Source organism: Lissotriton vulgaris, chromosome 9 (assembly GCF_964263255.1).
Source record: "Lissotriton vulgaris chromosome 9, aLisVul1.2, whole genome shotgun sequence".
Classification (NCBI taxonomy): Eukaryota; Metazoa; Chordata; class Amphibia; order Caudata; family Salamandridae; genus Lissotriton; species Lissotriton vulgaris.
Window position 1 is genome coordinate 973,635,181 of NC_141697.1, and position 23,982 is coordinate 973,659,162.

The window sequence follows — 23,982 nt, forward strand, 5'->3', positions numbered from 1 at the left end:
GGTGGGCTGGTTTGATGATAATTGTACAGCGGCCTTATGTCACCTCAAACAAGCCCTGGGGTGTAACCCAAGAAATCCGGATACAACTAAGGCTCTACGTGCAGAATATGTTTTAGCCCTAAAAACCAGAAAATTGGAACTTCAAGAAATAGCCAGGCAGCAGACACCAAAAATAGTAAACTGTTTTGGGATACTGTTAATAGCACCTTTTTGAAGGATAATCATATACCAGAACTCAATTCCTATATTAACTGCAATTCCTGGGTAGCTCATTTAACAAAAATGTTTAATCCAATTGATAGAGATGTCCAATCCACCTTGCTTAACCAAAACCCTGATGATTGGCCAATAATACCTCTGTCAATTAGTATAGAGGAAGTAACCGAGGGTATAATTAGTAATAAGGGGGTAAGGCACCGGGACCCGATGGGGTCCCGATAGACCTTTACTAAAACAAAATGGTTCTATGGTTCCCGATTTTTAACTAGAGTTTTTACCACCACTGTCGAGCCCCAATTTCCATCATCATGGGGCCAGTCAATTATAATATTAATTCATGAGAAAGGATTAAAAACCGATGTCTGTAATTACTGTCCAATCTCCTTATTGGACTCCTCTATAAAGATCATGAGTAGGGTCATGCTATTAAGATTTGAAGCTTGGGTTGCAGAGAAGTCAGTCCTCACGCAAGTACAATACGGATTCAGAAAGGGAGTTGGCACACTAGAGCAGTGTGTCAACCTGGATCTTTTGATCGGCAAGTATACCCTAGCTAAGGAGGGCAATTTATATTTATATTTTGCTGACCTTAGCAGTGCGTTTGATTTGGCAGACAACTCTATTTTATGGCCCTTATTGCTAGAAATGGGCGCTCCCAAAGAGATAATATACTTTCTGGCAAGATTATATGGGGAGCTGTCAAGTAAGGTGCGGTATGGTCACTTAGGCAAATATACCCCCTATTTAAAGTTAAAAGAGGCATCCGACAGGGCTGCGTCCTAGCCCTACTACTTTTTTCACTGTTTTTCAATGAAGTAGACGCAGCCCTGAAACTGTCTGAGTTGGATGCACCGAGGGTGGATGGGAACCCTGTTCCAATCCTTTTATACGCTGATGATTCGGTTTTACTTTCTCGCACCCCCATTGGGTTACATACAGTGTCTTATTGATAATTTTACTGTTTTCATTGCTAAAAGAAAGCTTTTAATTAATAAATCGAAAAACTTTTGTTATGGCTTGCGGTAGGAACCCTATCACATCTAGATCTTATTATGTTGTAGGTTCCAAGGTCCAGATAGTCAAAACATTCTGTTACTTGGGCATTACATTTGCAGGGAATAGGTCATGGGCTCAGGAACAGGAAAATGCCTGTTCTAAGAAGTTGAGAAATACAAATGGCATTTTTAGATTTGCGGCCAAACTGGGTAATCGACGCATCAAAGATGCCACCGCACACTACGCGCAAGCCTCCACGCCGCAGGGACTCGAGACAAGGCTCTGGATTGGACCACCTCCTTCCTCTCCGGCAGAACCCAGAGCATCCGCCTCCCCCATTCCGTTCCAAAGTCTCCGAGATCATTTGCTTCGTACCCCAGGGATCCTCCCTCAGCCCGACGCTGTTCAACATTTACATGGCCCCGCTCGGACACGTAGCCTGACAGACCGACCTCAACATAATCTCCTACGCGAACGACACTCAGCTGATCCTCTTCCGCACCAAGGACCCCATCACTGCCAAAGCCAACCTCCACGAAGAAATGAAGGCCGTCGCCAACTGGATGAAGACCAGCCATCTGAAGCTGAACTCAGACAAGACGGAGGTCCTCATCCTCGGCTCCAACCCTTCAGCCTGGGACGAGTCCTGGTGGCCGACGGTACTGGGGCAGCCCCGACACCCACCAACTATGCACGCAACCTGGGAATCATCCTTGACTCAATGCTCTCAATGACCAAGCAAGTCAACACCGTCTCCTCCTCCTGCTTCAACACCCTCCGCATGCTCCGCAAGATCTACGGATGGACCCCGACAGATACAAGAAAGACAGTCACCCAGGCCCTCGTCAGCAGCAGACTCGACTACGGAAACTCCCTCTACGCGGGAGCCCTGTCCAAGCTTATCAAACAACTACAAAGCATCCAAAACGCCTCGGCACGACTGATCCTCGACGTACCATGCCATGGCCACATCATCCCCCCACCCGAGAAGCCAGCACTGGCTCCCCATTAACAAGATGATATCCTTCAAGCTCCTCACCCACGCATACAAGGCACTCCACAAAACCGGCCCACCCTACCTCAACAGACGGCTCTCGTTCTACATCCCCAACCGCCAGCTCCGCTCCTCCGACCTCTCACTCGCCACCGTCCCGCGCATCTGAAGAACAACCACCGGTGGGAGATCCTTCTCCCACCTCACCGCCAAGACATGGAACACCCTCTCACTGAGCCTACGACAGACCCAAGACCTGCTGACCTTCAGGAGGATACTCAAGACCTGGCTTTTCGATCAGTAGCGGCCCCTCCCCCCAGCACCTTGAGACCTCTGCGAGTATGTAGTGTGCTTTACAAATGATTGATTGATTGATTGAGAGTGAGGTGTGATCTCCTCGACCAGCAAGGCTGCAAGGGGCATTAGCCCAAAATGCGAGCTTCAGAGGGGAAGCCTCCTTTGAAGGGCAGCCTGTGACGACCCATGCAAGCAGGATGCCTTTTGCTCCTTAAGACAAGTTAGAGACAGGGTCAGAGAGGGAAAACCCATCCCCAAATTGGTTTTCCTGTGGATGTGTAGCTTGTAGGTTGTCACGTCTTTAGGGTGGGCTACCAAGCTCCTTACAGTCGAGGAAGAGTTCAGACATCTTGAGAGTGGAGAGAATATTGCACTCTGGGATTGCCAAATGCCACACATTGCAGGAAATGTATCACCAAAGAGGAAGGAACCTACTAGCCCATTGGCTTGTGACCGCATTTTCCCCTTTGTGCACTCACCGAGGATAAAATTGGCAAACCTAGTAACCTAAACTTCAGTACACCATGAATTTAGAGAGAGGGCCCAGAGAAGAATGTCCTGCTGCCTTTGAAGCTGCACAAAGAGAGGCTGCACTATCGGAAGGACTGCACCTGCTGCACTTTGGGCTAGTGAGACTGGACTGTGCCTGGCTCAAGGAAAAGTTGATTCTAAATCGAAGCAGTGACTCCAAGGATCAGTCGGCTGGCCCGTGTAACAGCACTAGGGGCATCAAAGCTGAGGAAACCCAAACTGACAAAGCAGTAACCACTTCTGAGGGATCGCCGCTGGCCATCGCCGGGCACACCAAGAGATAAATCCGAGATAGCCAAAAGTTTCATCTGTTTCTGCCGGACCCAGGAGCGCTATCAGAGAATGGATTAATCACCCAAGAGGGACACTAGCCCCCACCAAGGATATTCGCTGTCACTACTATGTCATGAGATTGGAAGCCCCGCCAAAGCTGGCCTGTTAATTTCGTGGAGGGAACATCGTAGGGACCCAAGTGCTGTGGTCAAAGTCACCTGAACCTACCCGTGGAACAAGATATCAACCTCACTTTACCCCCGTAGACCACACAGCTGCAGGGGCATCCTTGAGCATCTTGTCTGCCTGTATCCCCAGCATCAGGACCACTCCAATGACGTCTATAGTGGTGATTTCCAAAAGGTTCAAACCTGACTGGAAAAGTGTTTGCCACATCATATAATACACCAAAATCCTCACACATATTAAGCTCACACATATTAAATAACAACAAACAGACCATTCTCTATTCTATAGCACTTCATAATAATCACGCCACATAATCCACACCAGCCTGTCTCGCTGACAAACTGAAACTTTATGGAGGCTGTAGGGGTGGAGCAGATGAGTTTGGTGGGGCAGTGTAGACGGGGGGGGGGGTCCAAGAATGAAATATCTTTCCTCCTTTAGACTCACACATTCAAATGTGAGAGGTCTATGAAGTAGTCCTTCTCCAGAAGTGCAACATAGTTCTGGAATTCGCTCCCTTCTACTGTACGCATATCCCCTTGTCCTGCTATCTTTAAAAACAACAAAGACGGACCTTTACCAGCTCTCTCTTCGAAAGAAAGTGAAACTATTCTTTCAGAAAGCGAATTTAGAACTGTGGCTCAAGTCCTCATTCTTTTGCATCTGGAAGGTGGTAAGGCCTGCTCCATGTCCTCCTACGCACGACACCTCCAACCATTAAGAATACCCTACACACAGAAACACGTTTCAACCAGGGCTGGAAAAAATATGATCATATAACCCAAATCCTGATGAATCTCAATTGACTACTGTTGCTGGCACGCACATCTTGAGAGCAAGCTGCATTATTTACATAAATAGTACGGTCAGCAACATTGCTTATCTTGCTGTCAAGTTCAATGTGTCTGGTGGTTCTCAGAATACCAAGAGCCAGAACACCATTAGACTGCAAACTAACGGACTGGATCTGGAAAGAAGGTACTGGTTATTGCACCTCATAAACAACGATACCTCAGGGAAAGTTATTTATTGGGTGCAATAAAAACTACCAAATATGAGTTTTTGGGGTGAGCATGCAGATTCTGTATGGTACGGTCAATAGGTCTCGTTTTTGGGACCTTATAAGTGTTTAGTCATGCAATCAAGGTATCCAGTTTATAGATTGGCACACATGCAGTAATGGTGCCCCGTTGCATAGATTGTGCTATACAAACAAATTATGGACCGAATGCTGAATAAATTATACATTCAACCCCAGTCAAGAAATCTGGGTTAAATCCATTGTTCTTTTGCTCACCATGCCATCCCAGTTTAGGCCAAGCCATATGCAAATCAGTCTTGACCCTGTTCCTTATGGGAACAGTCAAGCCCCAACTGCGAAGCCAGGACCTTGCTGGACTGGGAAAAAAGCATCCTGGGACCGCTTTCAGGGTATTACCCCTCACCAGACAGGCTATCTTGAATCCAGTGGCACAATGAGCAAAGCACCCACGTCTGGGCATACCCATCCCACTTTGGGCGAAAAGTGCTATGCAAACAAATGATGGCCAGAATGCTGAAGAAATCGTACATTCACCCCCAGTCAAGAGATCTTTGTTAAATCCATCGTTCTTTTGCTCACCATGCTACCCAAATTTAGACCCAGCCATATGCAAATCCTTATGGGAACAGTTCAGCCCAAACTGCGAAGCCAGGTCCTACCTGGACCGGAAACAAACATCCTTGGACAGGTTTCGGGGCATCACCCCTCATTAGCCAGGCTAGTTTGAATTCAGTGGTGCAGTGAGCACGGGACCCACGTCTGGGCATACCCTTCCCACTTAGGGCGACAAATGCAAAAGAAACAATTGAAGGACGGAATGTTGGACAATGCAAACATTCACTCCAGTCATAAGGATCTGGGTTTAATCCATCATTCTTTTGCTCACCACACCACCCCAGTTTGGACACAGCCATATGCAAATCAGCCTTGATCCTGTTCGTTATGGGAACAGTTCAGTCCGAACTGCCACTGAAGGTGGACAGCATGAAAAAGTATTTCTCGCTAAACTGTAATTAGTGTGGGCAGCGGTAGAACATTCGGAAAATATGCTGTGAAGTGCTCTGCAATGAGAATGGGTAGGCAATTGGAATGGAGAGGGATGCGGGTGGGTGCAGCCATGGCAAGCCGGAGACAGCAAGAGGGGAGTAGGTTTTTTTTATCAATATGGAGAGGGCAGGAAAGTGGATAGGTGTGAATGCAAAAAAAGAGGAAGTGGTGGTGAGAAAAGGAAGGACATAAAAGGGGGAAGGGATTTCAGCGAGTTGGTGATAGCACTGGAAAAGGCCGGGGGCTGTATAAGGGGAGAGCAGAATAAAAGGTGAAGCTGGCAAAAGATAAGGATGGAGAGGTGTGAAGAACAATAGTGGGTGCGAATGAAAAGAGAGACTTCAGAGCTGGAGTATACAGAAAAGAAGTGATGTTGGAGTGAAAGGAGGTTGAAAGTAAATCAAAGTAACTAGTATAAATGATTCCAGATGGGCGAGAGGAGGTTCAATCATAGAACATGGCAACCAGTGGTCGAAGTGGGGGAAAGAAGTAGGGGTACTGTGGGTGAAGAATCAGAGGGCGAGAATAACCAGAGGATTGTATCTGTGGGCAGAGTCAGAGGTGTGGCAGAAAGAGCAAAATATCCCAATGTTTTGTATTTGTTTCCCATTTCACTTACCGGTTACAGCTTATTACTTTATTTAAATACATCAATGGATATGCATGTTTATTTAAGGTTTAATATCAGTTATTTACATTAAAATACATTCACAAAGTGGGATACCTTTCCAATCACAGGACGTCTCAAATACGCTCAAAAGTGGAATCACAAGCAATTTGTCTCTCAGCCATGGAGTTTCTGTCATCAGCGCTTCTCCTCGCATTTTCCACAAGAGCAGTTCAAACATAAATAGCAAAATATCGAGTTTGCAAATGTTTTCCACATAATTATGGCTCTGCCATATTGCCACATAATACATCATCTGCTGCATAATCTGACGATTTTAACTAATAAATTCTTTATAGCTCAAACGGATCAAAAGTTACTAAAAATTGTGACTTGTACTGCTGGGAAGTGAAGGGCCCTTTGCAAAGGTTGACTGTTCACCTTTCTCACTGCTGCAGGTGTATGTTCCACTTGTACTAATAAGGAAAACTCATTGCAGAGACGGTTGGCATGTGTAAAAATGTCAAAATAATAAAGTATCAGAAAATGTACAGCGACAATAATACCAGTGTATGGTGTCAGAGCACTTTGCATCACACATATTACACAGGGACAATCAATCATACTTGTGTAAATCACTGTATAGGAAATGTTACCTAAGACAAAGGACTACAATGTGTAGGAGTCACATGACAACCATACTAGTAGGCAGCATAGTTTAATAGTGATTGGTATGGAGAAACATAAACTCAGAATTTAAAACGTAATACCATGGTGGGGGTTCTCTTTAATAATCAGAATTGATTTCTATCCAAATGAACCCTTTTTTGCAACATTAAGATAATCAAAGACTGGGGAAAAAACAACGCTTTAATTTATACCTTACAGTTTGAATGCAGCTCTTACATGGAAGGAAGCTGTGGTCCTACCGCTCCCTCAAAAAACTCATATTGGCCCAGATCAACTAGATAATCTTCGCCCCATCTCTCTTTTACCGTATTTCGCCAAGGTCGCGAGAAAGTGGTAAATATGCAGCTGACGGCGCATATTGGGAAAATCATTCTCCTGCATCCCACTCTGTTGAATCAAAGGTACAGGCAGAAGACCCTTTTCCGCAGTTGCCCGGCGTTAACCGCCTCTATACCCATTCAAGTTACCAAACAAAGAGGCAGGCGCTGGAGACCGAAAGGCAGGAAACAGAAGTTTTATTCCGACGGAGCAGAACACATCAAATCAGACAACAGGGTATCTTCTCGAGGTGCTCTAACCGCATCTCTGAGGCCTGGCCTCTTATACATGAGTTTATTGTTTTATTACGTTAAACACATCCCTGTCATTACTTTGATGTAAGGAAAGACATCCTCGGAATCCCCGCTTTAGGCCCGTTCCCACACACATTTACAGTTGAAGTCCCCACCCCGGTCACATCAGATAATGATTATCGCGCAGCTGGACATTCCGCCGATTCACGGAATGTGTGAGGTTGATCGGATCTCATGGGATGGGGGCTTTGATCAGCTCAAGGATCCTTTGATGGGGGGGTTTTCTACTGTACAGGAGGAAGGGGGTAATGACAGTATCCGCAGGGCCAGGTGGCGGCTTGGGAACGAATGAGACAAACGGGCACAAAGGAAAGAGGGGTGTTATTAAGGGATCCGGGACCATGAAAGGGACGGAGGGAAGTGTCGCGCTGGGAACAGGATGGGGTTCCGAGGCAGAGCTGCGTGGAAGAGAGGTTTATGACCCAAGGCATGGGAGAGCGGGGGCTGTCAGCGCGCGGGGGATGCTTTGCGAGGTCAGGAGAGAGAGAGACGCGCTGGCTATCAACGATGGGCAGAGAGGCCATGGTGCTCAAAATGGCTGCCGCTTACGTGCGTGAATGGGCTCGAAAAGGGGGCAAGATGACGCCGATAATGTTGATGCTGCAGTCTAAGGTTTAACAGTCCTCCCTTTTCAACATATCTAGCCAGCTTGCCTATTCGATATCAATTTTCATTAGATCTCTGACCTCGGTATCATACAATGCTCCCATGCGTTCGTTTCTGAAGTCCACAGTTTTAGGGCAAATACAATTTGTGCATAGTGAACACAGAGGTGGCAGACATTGGATTCCTAAGCATAGACCACATATCACAACTACAGGGATCAGGATAATGGAAAACAGTCTCCAGCCCCAGTTCTTAACAGTACTCCAGAACCATCCACCAAGTGACCATTCTTCCTGCTCCTGGTGGACTTCTGAAGACAGTCTGTGGAGATGCTCGATGGCTTTATATACTGATGGTGAATTGTCCGGTATGTATGTACAGCAGCTGGACCCAATAATGCGACATGCTCCACCACGGTCCGCAAGAACCACATCTAGCACAAGGCGGTTCTGGAGTGCCACCAAGCGGACCGCTTGAAGCTCGGCAGTGTTGTTAGCAAGGATACCAGCTGTGATGTTCATTGTTGTCTCGACTGCCTGAGTCAGATGTCGGATGGCACGGCTGTTTGCCATCGGGCCCCAGAGTGGAACAAGTCCCTTCATAGCATCAAGGAACTGTGCTCCTGTTGAGTCGGCTTGTTCAATATCCTAGGCTCGTTTTTGTCTGTGGTGATTCGCTGGAGCCACATAAGTCGGAGGAAGAATGAAGGAGATGAAACAAGTGCCCCCCCAGCCTTTGGGGAGCCAGGTGTAAGCTTTTGTGCCGCGGACGAAGTACATATTTGGGGACGACACAAAGGAAGGTGGATCAGTAGAGTCCAAAGTTCTGGTAAACCGGCAAGCACTGCGGCCTACCAGCTGTGTCCCAAGCCCTTCTATACACATGTGGCCTGTGACGTTGATGACTGACAGGGCCACAGTCAGAGTGGCAGCCGTTCGTTTCCGCAGGTAAGAGAAGGTGGGTCTGGTTGAATTGTTGAACACTTGCATTTCAATTCGTTCTTTAGCAGGGATGTCCATGTGGATTGAGTCGTTGGAGGTCTGCGGGCAGAAGTGCGTCTTTGTCCGGTTTCGCCAGACCCCATGATAGAAGTGTGCCATAGTTTTGCCGGAGGTAGCATTGTCTTTATAGCTTTCTTGCAGGAGGATCAGCCACGCAAGGCAGGAGCCGTGGACTGAAAAGGGTGAAGGGATGAATGGTATCGAGTGTCCAGTGGCGTGAGGTAGCAACCCACAAATCCAACAGTTGGTGGCGTTGGTGGAAAGATTGTGCTGGTGCAGCAACTGTACAAAGGAGTTATTCCAAAATTCCTTTCGTCTCTCTCTGAGTTGAGGAGAGAGCGAAATCAGGTAATGTTCCTTCATGGTGGTAGGCTGAGCAGTGGTCAGGAATGTTTCGTGAGCAGGTGTATTTTCTTCCACAATCCAAGGCGTGGTCATGAGGATGAAAGCAGAAAAGGATCGTGATAAAAAGTGCAATTGTCTTTGAGCTGTGGAGTCTGTCTGCTTTCGGGTTTCTGTAGTGGGTATTTCCTGTTGCTTCCATCATCTTCTTATTTGGCACTTCAATCATTTTCTTATTTGGCGCTTCCATCATCTTCTTATTTGGCGCTTCCATCATCTTCAAGGTGCTCGGTAGCGGGCAGAACCACAGACTTCGTTTAGCGTCTCTCCGGGTGGCCCTTGGTGATGTCTAGGTCACCGTTCTGAGATTTAACTTAGTCCGTGGTCTGCTTAGCCGAAGCTCCCTCCTTTCGTCGCAGGAAATACCCTTCTCTGGATGGCACAGTAGGATCAGAGAAATTTGCAAGTTCAAGGGCTTCGGAATCAGGATAGCAGGCTAAAGACGGTCGGTCCTTGTTCAGGAGCTCTTCTTGGTTGTCGATGTTTTCTGTTGTGGTCAGGGTCGAGGAGACCTTCTTGCAGTTGTGCGCGTGCAGCCAGTGCCGTTTCCCCTCCACACGAAGAGCCGTCCGGGTGGTGAGCAGCACTTGCCAGGGGCCCGTCCACCTGGGTTCCAGACTTTTCGTTCGCTGAAAATTCCGGATCAGCACAAAATCTCCAGGTTGGATGGCGTGACCCGGACCCCTGGAAGCATCGGGGATGGCCTGCTGCACCTGCTGATGAATGACAGACAGAGTTTCGGTTAATTTATACAGATAATCAGACATTAGGACGTCTGGGACATCCTGAATGGAAGTCGGTTTTGGTGCAGACCAGACGCTCATGGGTCGGCCGAAAACGACCTCGTAAGGTGTCAAGTGGTGCTTGGTGGGGGTAGAACGCATCGATAGCAATGCCAGGGGGAGAGCGTCTGGCCATTTCAGTCCTGTGGTAGCTACTATCTTGGCTAGTTTAAGCTTCAGTGTGGCATTGTGTCGCTCGACAAGTCCAGCAGACTGGGGGTGAAAAACTGCGTGGAACTTCTGCTTGATGCCCAGCCCCTTTATGATGAGCTGCATGACTTCGGCTATGAAGTGGGGGCCATTGTCGCTCCATAAAATTCGACAAAGGCCGTAGCGGGGGAAGAATTCCTTTAATAGTACCTTTGCAGTGGCCATGGCGGTGTTGTCACGGGTTGGATATGCCTCTACCCACTTGCTAAATGCACACACCACAACGAGTACGTATTTCAGGCCTTGGCATCTGTCTAGTTGAATATAGTCCATCTGCAGGACTTCAAACGGGTGATTTGGGACCCCAAACCCTCCCCGGGGTACTACAGTTCCTTTCCCGGGGTTGTGTTGTAGGCATATCAAGCATTGTTGGACCAGGCGTTTGGCGGAGTCTGTGATTTTATCATTGTGCCAAACTCTGGAGACAAGTTCAATCATGGGGGCTGATCCTATGTGGGCGGGGGAGTGTGCCATAGTCAGTATGGGAATCAGATAGGAGTCAGGTAGCAACCATTTGTTTGTGTCCTTTGTCCGCCAACAGCCTTCGTCGTCTTTTAATCCCACCCGTGTCCATTCAGTCAGTTCGTGTTGTGTGCTAGCCATTTGAATGTCTCTAATAGTGTCCCTAGCGTCAGTCCATTTCTCTGCTTGTGACCTGGTCACGTACATACGTGTTGTCGTCCTGTTTTCAGCTGTCGTTCGAGCGGTGATGTCGGCTAGTGCATTTCCTTGTCCAATAATGTCTGTCACCTTTTTGTGTGCCTGGCATTTGATGACTGCAAGCTTTTTGGGGAGAAGGACAGCTTCGATCAAGGCGGAGACTAGATCCCCATGCAAGATGGGGGTGCCGTGTGAGGACAAGAATCCCCTCTCCCTCCAAAGGAGCCCAAAATGGTGAACCACCCCGAAGGCGTACTGGCTATCGGTGTAAATGTTTGCGGTGGTTCCTGCTGCTAGAATGCAGGCTCGTGTCAGGGCAATCAGTTCCGCTGCCTGAGCAGATCGTTGCATGATGCGGGCTGTCTCGACTACAGTTCGAGCCGTGGTGACTGCATAGGCAGCTGAAGTGGTGCCATCGGGGAGCTTGATACAGGAACCGTCCACCCACAGCTCTCCGTCAGGGTCAGGAAAAGCCGTGTCTCTGAGGTCAACCCTACTTCTAGTCTGTTCGTCCGTAAGAGTCACACAGTCATGTACAGGGAGCACATTGGGATCGTTCTCTGGTAAGGGTAACAGAGTTGCCGGGTTCAGTGTGGTGCATCTTTTTAGGGTGATATGGGGTGCTAGCAAGGTCAGCTCGTATCCTGTCAGTCGTGCACTCGTCAGGTGTTGCGTCTTGGTTTGGTTCAGGAGGGTGTCAACTGCATGGGGTACCAGTACCGTGAGGGGATTCAAGAGTACGATCCCCTCACTCTATCGGATAGAGATAGCAGCGGCAGCTACAGCTCGAAGGCAGGCAGGCAAGGCTCTGGCTACAGGGTCAAGAGTGGCAGAGAAGTAAGCGCACGGTCGTTGCTTTGGGCCAATGGACTGGGTCAGGACAGATAAGGCGCACCCCTCCCTTTCGTGAGTGTAAAGGGAGAAGGGCTTTGTGTAATCAGGGGTACCTAGGACAGGGGCCGAACAGAGGGCGTCTCGTAGTTCCGTGAAGGAGGTTTGGCACTCAGGGGTCCAAGGGAGTGGGAAGGGGACGTCTTTAGCTAGCAGAGAAAGCAGTGGTTTTACAACGAGGCTAAAGTTTGGCAACCACTGTCGGCAGAAGGAGGTGAGGCCTAGTAGAGAGCGAACCTGTTTCTGAGTCTTAGGGACAGGAGTTTCGAGAATGGTTTGGATCCGGTCGGGAGTGAGCTTCCTTCCGTCTTTGGACAGGAGGTGGCCTAAGTATGTCACTTGGGGTTGGCAGAATTGCAACTTCTTCCTGGAGACCTTGTGGCCATTTTCCGCAAGGAAGTGTAGGAGTTGAATGGTGGCTGTGACTGCTAGCGGAGTGGTGTCGGCCGCCCAAAGGATATCATCGACGTATTGCACCATCACCACTCCATCGGGTAACTGGACTTGATCCAGTTGTCTATTGAGGGCCTGGCTGTAAATGCTAGGGCTTTCTGTATAGCCCTGGGGTGCTCGACAGAACCTATACGAGCAGGCCTTTAGGGTGAAGCCGAAGAGATATCGGCTGTCTGGGTGAATGGGGATGGAAAAGAATGCGTTTTTGAGGTCAATGACAGTGAAGGTAGTAGCAGTAGAAGGAATCAATGTCAGGATGGTGGTGATGTCTGAGACCACGCGGTACTGGGGTACCACCACTTTGTTGATCTCTCGAAGGTCAATGATAAAGCGGTATGCTTTCTCATCTCCTTCTCCTTGTTTCTTGATGATGGGCAAGATAGGGCTGTTGCAAACGTTGCTAACCACTTCCTCTACCACTCCTGCATCTATCAGTGACTGAATAATCTTTACCAATGCCTTCTCGCCTTCGGGCGATATCCGATATTGTGGAAGTTTTGGGAGTGTTGCGTCTGGTCGGACAGTAATGTGTATTGGGTCAATCATCATGCGCCCTACGTCCGAATCTGTCTTGGCCCACAGATACGGAGGCAGGGTGTCAAGCAGGGATGCGTCAGCGTCAGTGATGGAAAACATGCGTCGGGGAGGGCAATGTCTAAGCAGAACGGGGTTGTCGTAAAGGAAAACTCGAACTCCGTCTTGAGAGCATCTAATTGTCGCTCGGAAGTTTTTCAATAGGTCAAGTCCCATAATGGCGTCGGGGCTATTGGAGGAAAGTAAAAACGTGGTGTCAGTGGTGTTGTTCTCTAAGTCGAAGAGGATCGGAGCGGACAAAGGGTTAGTGGAGGGCGTTCCATCGAAACCTGTCGATGTTATAAGTGAGCCAGACAAGGGTGCCCTTGGAATCAGTCGTTTAGATAACGCACTACGTGTTGCGCCAGTGTCTACCAGAAATGGAGACTTTGTACCCAAGACCTTAGCAGTGACATAAGGGCCTTGCTGGTCAACATAGAGCTCGACTGGATCCCTCCCTTGCCCTTGGCAGTCCTATGCAAAGTCGTGGGCGTCATCATAGTCAGACTGCTGGCATTGGTTCTGTCTGGGTCGGTCAAATGTATTTGGTCTGCCTGATCTGTCATTAGTCGTGTCATTTGAAGGCCCTCGCTGCTGACCCTTATTTCTCGGTCCATTTGCTATGTCCTTGGGGTCTTTGTTTCTGATTATTTCCAAAAGGATCGGGCATTGGGATTTCCAATGGCCAGTTCCTTTACAGAAAGCGCACTGGTCTTCTCTAATGTCTGTACGTCCAATGTGGGGAGTCGAAGTACGGTCCCTGGGAGGTGCGGTCTTAGGGACGTTCATCTGATAGTTTCCCCTGTATTGGTCACGTCCTATAGTCACCCCTTGCAGTTGCGCGATCATCACCCTCTCTTTTAAATCTTTCTTCTTTTTCTCTGTTGCTCTATCGTTTTCATTTTTCTGATGTTCGTAATATTGGGCCATTTGGAGGATAGCCGTAGGTTTGGAGGCTGCCCAACTACTCTTGCTGGCCTGCAGTTTCTGGGAGACCTCTGGTGACAAACCCTTAACATAATTCTGGACGAACAGATGGTGTCCGGTTGCAGAGGTCATGTCCTGGCCGCTGTAATCGGAGAACACCGTTTCAAACCGGGAGAAGTAATCCGATACATCTTCTTGGGGTTTCTGGCGACAGGCCGTTACTATCGACCAGTCCACTTTCTTTTCTGGAATCAGGGTTTTTAATCTCTGTACGATTTTGTCTGGGAGGTCTAAAATAGATTTCAAGGGCTTTTGTCCAGGCTCTCGCTGTTTATCAATTCCATCGAGTTGCGACCAGGTATGTCCAAACAGCTCAAGGTGGTCGACTTTCCGGATTTGCTTCCACACATCAGCTGGTAGACATAACCCGAAGAACAAGTCGATGTCAGCCAGGGTCATAATCGTTGAACCTAGGGCTGTGGCTAACTCAGTATAGAAGGCAGTGGGGTTTTTACGTAGATCAGGCAGAGATTTCCGAAACATCAGAATCTCTTGCCGGTCCCACGGCTGGTAGACCCGGTTGTACACTACCCTTCCTTTTGCATCTTTGTTGTTTGCGTCATCATGAGTCCCTTCACCTCGTGGGGGAACCCAGTAAGGGGCAGCTTCTCGTATCGGCATCATGGCGTTAGATTGCTCAGTTTGTGGTTCGGTCACTACGGATGTCATGGTTTTAGTTCCTGATTTTTGTTCCGTGAGGTGGCGGAAAACCTCAAGCGTGCGCGTAAGGAGGTCCGTCACATCACACTCGCCCTCATCCCCGATATCGACCTTCCGGTACAGAGTCGTTGGGCTCTCGGGACCTTTGTCTCGATATCGGTCCTCGTATGCGTTCAAGACATAGTAACACAGTCGGACGGTAAAGTGTCGTCTGTGACTTACTGTATACGATTTAAACATATCTGTGATATACTCTTCGTCTTCCTTTCTTTCTACCAACGTCCTTGCTATCTTGTCAATCCCTGCTCACTCATCTTTGCTTAACCTGTTCGTTCTTGTAGAACCAGCCCTTCTGGTCTCAGGGTCGCCTAACGTTGTCGTTTGTGTAGTATCTAATACAAGGAGTTTGGCCGGCACAGAGGCCACGGGGGCCGAAGCTGTGGCGCTACTCTAGTTTGTACCTGGGGGTGGTGTGTGCTGTGCTAAGGGTTGGGAAGGGGCATATGGAGGGGGCATGTAGATGATCGGAGGACCTAGCAGCAGATCATCGTTGGCTCGTTGTTTCGAGGGTAATTCAGGATAGAGCGTAGGGGGCGTTCTAACCGGACACTGGTTTGATGTTTCTATTTCTAGTTTCTGTTTGGCTTCCTCTCTTTCTTTTATCTCTTCTTCTAGTTTCTGAGCAGCTAGGTGGGCTGCTTTTCGCAGCTCTTTTCCCAACCTACTCTCAGTTTTCCTTTTACGTTGTTCAGTTTCTTTGCGCCACATGCCGAAACTATCAAGCATAGTGGGCGTTGTCTTGTTTTTACCAAGGGCTGTTTCTAGCGCGCTCATTTTATCATCATCGAAGGATCCTATCAGTGGCCACTGACTTTCTCGATCCTTTTTCGTATATTTATGCCACAGCTTGCTATAAGCTATAGCGATCAATCCATGCTTCATGAACATGTCCTTATTAGGGGTGCCTTCCAGTGGGGCCGGATGGTTCATCTCTAATAAGCGGTCCGGGCTAAACAGGCTACCAATCAGTGGGGAGAAGACAGGCATGACGGAAATGGGGACAAGAGTCAGCACTACCTATCTTATCACTGTGTGCAAAGACTAGACAGAATATTTCTATTCTACGTTGTTTGCAGGCAGTGAATACCTCATGAACCAATATCGAGCAGTCAATGTTCAATCAAATAATCAGTGGGGAGAATAAGTAGGTCCGCAAAAGTCTGCGTTACCTACCCTTTCACCATCTGCAAAGAGGGAACCTGTTCTTTCCTGTTTGTAGACAGAGAATCTCCAGAAAATAATCCGCGAACGGTAGTTCGGGTTCAATCAATTAATCAGTGGGGGGAGAAGGATAGGTGCGATGGACGAAAAAATGGGGACAAAGGTCTACGTTACCTATCCTTCACTGCTTGCAAAGAGAGAGCCTGTTGTTTCTCCGTTTGCAGGCAGCAAATCTCCAAATGAATCAATCAAAGAGTAATACTAGTATTTTTCAAACAATCAATCATTTCGCAATTTGTCGTGTCTACACGACCTTACCCGGACCGCATGGACAGTTTCTTGTCTTCCGAATCCAGTGCCCGATCGTCCTCTATTCTTCGTAATCCTCGCGGCACTCCTGATGGTTCCCAGTCAGGACCGTAGATCACTCGAGAGAGGTCTGTTCGGAACCAGTGAAGTTCAGATGATCGGCTGTCAGACGAGGGTCTATTGGACAGGTGCACTCCCGATCGTTGCAGTCGTTCACTCTGTCGTCAGGACCTCTCCCACTGGATCCACGAGTCGCTGATGGGCCCCATGTTGGGCGCCAATTGTTGAATCAAAGGTACAGGCAGAAGACCCTTTTCCGCAGTTGCCCGGCGTTAACCGCCTCTATACCCATTCAAGTTACCAAACAAAGAGGCAGGCGCTGGAGACCGAAAAGCAGGAAACAGAAGTTTTATTCCGACGGAGCAGAACACATCATATCAGACAACAGGGTATCTTCTCGAGGTGCTCTAACCGCATCTCTGAGGCCTGGCCTCTTATACATGAGTTTATTGTTTTATTACGTTAAACACATCCCTGTCATTACTTTGATTTGGCTTTAGGCCCGTTCCCACACACATTTGCAGTTGAAGTCCCCACCCCGGTCACATCAGATAATGATTATCGCGCAGCTGGGCATTCCGCCGATTCACGGAATGTGTGAGGTTGATCGGATCTCATGGGGTGGGGGCTTTGATCAGCTCAAGGATCCTTTGATGGGGGGGGGGGGTTCTACTGTACAGGAGGAAGGGGGTAATGACAGTATCCGCAGGGCCAGGTGGCGGCTTGGGAACGAATGAGACAAACGGGCACAAAGGAAAGAGGGGTGTTATTAAGGGATCCGGGACCATGAAAGGGACGGAGGGAAGTGTCGCGCTGGGAACAGGATGGGGTTCCGAGGCAGAGCTGCGTGGAAGAGAGGTTTATGACCCAAGGCATGTGAGAGTGGGGGCTGTCAGCGCGCGGGGGATGCTTTGCGAGGTCAGGTGAGAGAGAGACGCGCTGGTTATCAGCGATGGGCAGAGAGGCCATGGTGCTCAAAATGGCTGCCGCTTACGTGCGTGAATGGGCTCGAAAAGGGGGCAAGATGGCGCCGATAATGTTGATGCTGCAGTCTAAGGTTTAACAACTCAGTCCGGATTCCGAGCTTGCTACTCGCAGGAATCTGCCTTGCTCTTTGCCACTGAAACCATGAGGTAATATGTGGATGCGGGTCAGACGGCGGCCTTGATCCTGTTGGATTTAAGTGCCGCCTTTGACACTGTTGCCCATCACACTCTGGTGCAGTGTTTGAGGAAAGGAGGTGTGTCGGACAGTGCCCTGAGCTGGATAAAATCTTTCTTGCCTGGGCACGACTTCCAGGTGAGGCAGGGCTCCCATTACTCGAAAGTCATCAAATTAAGACAGGGGGTACCGCAGGGATCGACCCTGCGCCCGACCCTGTTCAATCTCTACATGGCTCCTCTAGCGGAGATTGCTAATGGGTTTGGGATCAAGGTCGTGTCCTATGGCGATGACATGCAGCTGGTGGTCTTCCTTACACAGGCACAGGATACGGCAGCCTCCAATTTCGTGGCATGCCTGCAGGAACTGGCCGCATGGATGGCTAACAACTGCCTGAAGTTGAATGGCAATAAGACTGAGGTGCTTGTGGTGGGGAGAGCCCCGTCGGTATGGTCATCGGCCTTGTGGCCCCAGAGTTTGGGGACCACCCCTGTCCCCTGCGCTCAGGCAAAGAATCTGGGGGTGTGGCTGGACACAAGTTCCTCCTTTGAGTACCAAACCAGGTGGGTGACAGGCGCCTGCTTTGGAGTCCTGAGGGTCCATCGCAAAACCCTGGATATGCTGCCTACAGCAGCCAGGAAGACCATGGTCCATGCCATGGTGACATTGGATTTTGGCAATATTCTTTATCCGAGTGCTACGACAAAGCGTATGCTCAGACTCCAGGGGGTGCAGAATGCAGCAGCGTGTTCGGTTCTTATGTGCCAGAGGAGGGCCTCTGCGAAGGCAGCTTGGGCTGCACTCCACTGGCTGCTGATAAGGGAGAGAGTCCTGTTTAAGGCACTGAGTGTATGCCATCGTATTATGCAGGGGACTGTTCCCTCCTATCTGTCAGAGCTACTCACCCCCTATGCCCCAAACAAACCAGCTGAGAGCAGGTGGGGTGGGTTTGGTGTGCGTTCCCGCTATCAGGAGAGCTAGGATGGGTGGACTCTCCTTCCGCCTGCTGGCTGCCCAGCACTGGAACAGACTACCCTTGTGTCTCCGGATGGAGGCCCGGGAGAGCATTTTTAGGAAAAATTTGAAAACGTATCTCTTCCCCCGGGATAGCTAGTGAGAAAGGTTCCGGGTGTGGAAATCGGTGAAGTTGCACCGCAGGGCGGGGACACACTGGCTGGGTGTAACCATGCGCTTTATAAATGTGCCTATTATTATTATTACATGACAGTTAATAGCTCACTGTTCTATGTTAGGATTTTAACTTATTAACTGTAAGTAACAATAGGGTCTCTCTGACAAAACAGTAAGCCACTGGACTATTTACATTACGTGATCCGGATGATACATGTTCTTAGCAGAAGGCATATTAACCCTCTGCGTTCCTTTTCATGTGTCAAAACTTCAACTAGACAAAACTCTCTCTCTCTCTCTCTCTCTCTCTCTCTCTCTCTCATATCACTGGAGTTATCCTGACAATTTTACTTTTGCTGAAAATTGCTGGAGGCCAGGAAGGAGGTAGCAAGTGCTTTTAAAACCATATTATACTTTCAGACATGCGGTCGCACTGCCCTAGAGCCACCCTGCTCAATGGCCCTGTGACCTCAGTGTCAAAGTCACTGTCACTCTCTGGTGTGCTGCTTCATAGGTCTGCCTGCAAGCCTGGAGGTGAACTTCAGAATGAATTGTGGTGGACAGGCCTTCAAGGTTAACCCACACTTGCCACCACTATGGTCCACCTGCTGGTGCTAAGACATCAGGGCTTTTAAGATCTTGCGGGCCTTCTAAGGACTAGCATGGGAACGTTCTCCCTCAGGGGGAGTGGTCTGGTGGACTGGTCATGAAGGCTGAACCTGGTTCCCCAGTTCAAATTCAGCAGCTCTGACCATAGTGCGGCATCCTCTCACCCACTGAACACCATATTGCCCCACGGAGAGAAACTTTCACTGCTTCAAACTACAACCCAATTGTGACCCGCTATAAACATATGGATGTGACTCAATTCAAATTACACACTACACAAAAGCAACATGCTGCCTAAAAACAATTTATAACCTACTAGAAAAAGCAAAAACTCATAGGGAATGCAAGATTAAGTAAAACGTGTGAAATGTAAGCAGGAACAACATGGTTGCCCTAACACTTTTAAACTCTTTATTCAGAAATCAGTGACTGCTTTTGCATGAAAAGTGAAGGACATGACTACAGGGCCCGTAAGGGACCGTTTCACTATCCATTGCTTATATCCTTACAAAACCTAAGCACTATGTTTTGAAACAGCCACATTTCTGAACACACAGCAGCTGTACACATTTTGTTTTCCAATTCACCCATCAAGCAGGTATTTTAGTACCTCCAAGAATGGTGCACCTTCCCACCCTGGGAAAACAATGTTGTTCAAAGAGAGATGAATAAACAAAATTAGCACTTCACTGGCAAACACAGTAAAGTGGCGCTAATGTGTTTAGGTGTAAATAAAATCAATCTGGGCACCTTGCACCCACTCTGTCTTGTTTTTGTTGGTTATTTTTCATATTTTCAATGTTTTATTTCTCTCTATCCCAAGGCTGCACTTAGAAATTGAAAAATGTCAGAAAAAGACAACGTTTCCGGCTAAAGTGTTTTTCTTTTTTGGATCCATTTCACAGGGAAGTAAATAAATGAAAGGAGAAAAGAGAGAGTAATACCCACGTTTCTTGAAATCTTGGTTTTCAGTAAGTGCGGAGGAGCTAGACAGAAAGATGGAATAAAGAGGAAGAGAGGGGGCAGCTGACAGAGGCAGGGCAGGAGAATTGGACATTGTTCTCCTCTTCTCTGGACAAGAAGGAAAAGACAGAGTCCTTTTCCTTCTTTGCCCGCTCTGCCCATCCCCGAATGCATGCTTAAAATGAGAAAGTAGGGGAACCGAATCTATGAAATTAAAGAAGTTGGGGCACGCTGTGCCCTGCCGATCCCGCCCACTTCGAACACTGATAGCAACACTGAAAACAGCGGCAATGGGAGGGAGGTGGTAAGGGGGTAGGGATGGCACGTGCAGATAAAGTGAACTAACACTTACCAAAGACCCGTGCAGCAGGGAGCAGCAACATACAAAGCTGAACAAATGCCATGCAGAAAATAACTTAAATCAAAAAAACAAACAGAACTATAAGTGGAGGGCTTGTACACACCTCATATTAGAATTGTTTTTCTGTAATTATCAACCATCCTTCAGCTTTAGAAGTCTCTCTTGCTTCAGCCCAGGCGAGAGAAAAGAATAAAACTGATGCTCTAGCGACAGGCCACTGTGAAATATTATTCCGAACATCGATCCTAATGGATTATGGCGGAATGAGCACCATCTGCACGTCATAGGTACATGTGCAAATGCATTGCATTGCACATGCTTGTTTCCAAAAGCGCCCATGTAGCTCTTTCACTTTAATGTCGGCCGCGCCCCTTTCTGTAGACCAGCTATGTTTAAGGAAAGGGGTGCAGTCGCCATCAAAGTGAAGTCAGTATTAATCATTGGGGATACCCAGTATCGCGTAGAACCTGGGTACAAACACGTGATACGAACAGTGGTTCTGCCACAGTTTTTACTTTAAAAAGACAAATAACTTCAAAGTGATTTTTCATATTACTTCAGTGGGATATCAGTGGAGAAGTGTGGCTCACTGGTTAGAGGAGGCAGACCTGGAAGCAGAGGTCAGCCCGGGACCAGGGTTCAATTCCCGGCTCGGGGGGTCTTGAGTCCTAAAATGTCCATGGACTCAACAATTCTCGCTCAGGTGCCTACTCGATTCACGGGTTCACACTCTGCGACTCTGTGCAATGGCTTGCTTAATCTCCACAACGGGATGCCTGGCTTTCACCTTGTGGATACCCTGCCGGGGTTATCTCACAGGGGAATACCAGGACGGGTTCCCTAAGCAAGCGCTTAGAGACCGGTTGGTGATTTGCGCTATATAAATTCCTGTACATTTACATTTACATATCAATAAATTATTCTAGAGTAAATTATCGAAACACATGGTATGAGAAACAGAGCACACTTTACACTTTAATTGTGGCATACAAGGATTTATTGTCAAAAGAAATTGATATTCATAGAAAAGCAAGTACTACACACTCTGTAATTTGTTTTGGTATCCAATACATTTGTTGTGATGTATGTACGTTATATACGTTATCTTATTTTTTGTCTCACACTCCTCACTAGATACTAGTGTGTGTAGTACTTGCTTTTCTATGAATATCGATTTCTTTTGACTAAAATAAACTATTGTATGTCACAATTAACTTGTGCTCTGTTACTCTACCATGTGTTTCGATAATTTTATCTAGAATCATTTAGTTATAACCCAATTAAGTAAAAGGAAAAAACACTTTAAATGTATGTCTTTTTAAAGTAAAAACTGTGGAAGATCCACTTTTGCCATCAAAGTGAAAGCACAGTATGGGGTACTTTTACAAAAAAAGCTTATATTTGGCAAGTTGACAAACAAATGATTTTTTAGTAAAAGTGCCCCATACCACAGTTTTACTTTGATGGTGGCTGTGCCCCTTTCCTTAGATCTGGCTCGTCTAAGCAAAGGGGTGTGGCCGCCATTAAAGTGAAAGTGCGCACGGAGCAGTTAAAAAAAAAATAGTTTTAAAAAACATGTGGTTGCATTTGGTGCCACAAATAAACCAAAGGCACAGCCGCCACTATCAGGGTGGCGTGGCATGGCGTGCTGTGGAAAAACAAAAAAAACAATGCAAGAGAGTGTGTCAGGCAGGAAAAAAAACCTTTACCAAAATAGTGCTTGGAGGCTGTAATTAAAGCTTCCCGAGTAACAACACACGTGACAGGGAGTGTCCTCATGTGAAGTTACAAAATGAGACAAGGCAGTACTAAGGAGGGACTACTACACCTATTGACCAATGAAAGCCACAGTTTTTAAATAACAATGACACAAGCCAATGAAAAATATTGGCGGAGAGTGGGCGTAGCTTCACGTTCATACCTGAATACAGCATGCCTCGCAGAGCAGCACAAGCTCTGTCCAGGCTCGACCTAAAAAACGTACAAGGTAGCAGGTTGTTTCCTTCTATACTGTCAGGATGTGGAACATTTCTAGGAAAGAGTTGAAGACGCCCCTGTGTAAAGAGCACTTCACAATGCATTCCTCGTTGCGCCCTATTGTCTGCATAGGAATGTTGCTTTTTGTTGTTTTTAATGTCTAATTGTCTTCTGTTACGAACTGCCATAATCTTGTAAAGTGCTCTTACATCCCTGGAGCACGTTCACGTTTCATAAAACTGCCAAAATAAAAGAAACCAAAGATCAGAAAACATTAGCTGGAAATGGCAATGTCAGATAAGCACACAGGGAAGGGGCCTCAAAACAAGTATGTTCAGCCAAGGAATAGGCGGGCCATCTTCCTGAGCACATGTGGAGAAAGGATCAAAGCAATTCTGATGACGAGCACGAGCAGTTCGGTTCCTATTGGTAGCGCCCCTGGGAACAGTGACGGGAACTGCACAGATGGACGTGCCAGGTGTTCAGAATGCACGTTCTCTGTGAAAACATCGTGCTTTGTCTATTATGCAACAATGGACGCCCCCGCTCGTGAGGAGCTATCGCTACAGCCCTTCACAGCACGTTTCCGTTTATTTGTGTTAAACTCTGCTGTTTTAATTACTCTCTCCCCTCTTCTCTTCAGAATTTACGGAGTAGCATGCCCCCCATCACCGAAAGTGCATCTATATGCCTGGTCAGGTCGGGGAAGCGCTATGTAAACACAAATGGAAAATTAAATTGTCTCTTGCCCCAGTGCTCAATTCTCTGCTACCAGAAAGTGCTTGGTGCCACTTTCCCCACGAGAAGAAGCTAAGTATAGAGGCAAATCAAGTTCCCCCGGTTTTCTAAATGTTTTTGCTGTATTTTCCCAATTGTGGCATCAAGGTCAAACTGAGAGAGAAAGTAGGCCCGTACAGCAAAATAAAAGCGCCCCTGGCCGCATAGCGAACCAGATAGCAAAACAATATTTAAAAAAAGACTCATTCTGCAAACAGCGGCAGTTTTTAACTTGTCCAGACACCTGTGTGAATCCTGTCTCTGGCTCAGCTCGAGGTCCTGTTGGAATCTCGAGCCATTCCTTCCCTCATCCTCGTGGCTGGGTGTTTCGTTGGGACCAAAGCTGCGCCCTTCGGGACCTAGATAGCCGGGTTTGATGCTCGGCGTCTTGTCAGCATTCTGTGATTCTGGGCAAATCGCTCCTTTCCCATCCCTATAAACAAATAATGGTGGCCTTGTGTACCGGTATATTTAGCACGATGTATTATTGTAAATCGCCGCTGTAGTTAGCATGTGCAGAACATTCATGTTAATCTTTACAAATCCAGTACCCCCGGGAACGCTTGCTGTGAGCTCATTTTGCAAACTGTTCGAGTGACTCCTTCATACGTAGTGCGTTTTCTTTTAAACTTTTTAGATGTATACTAAACATAGTTCATACGCGAGGTTCA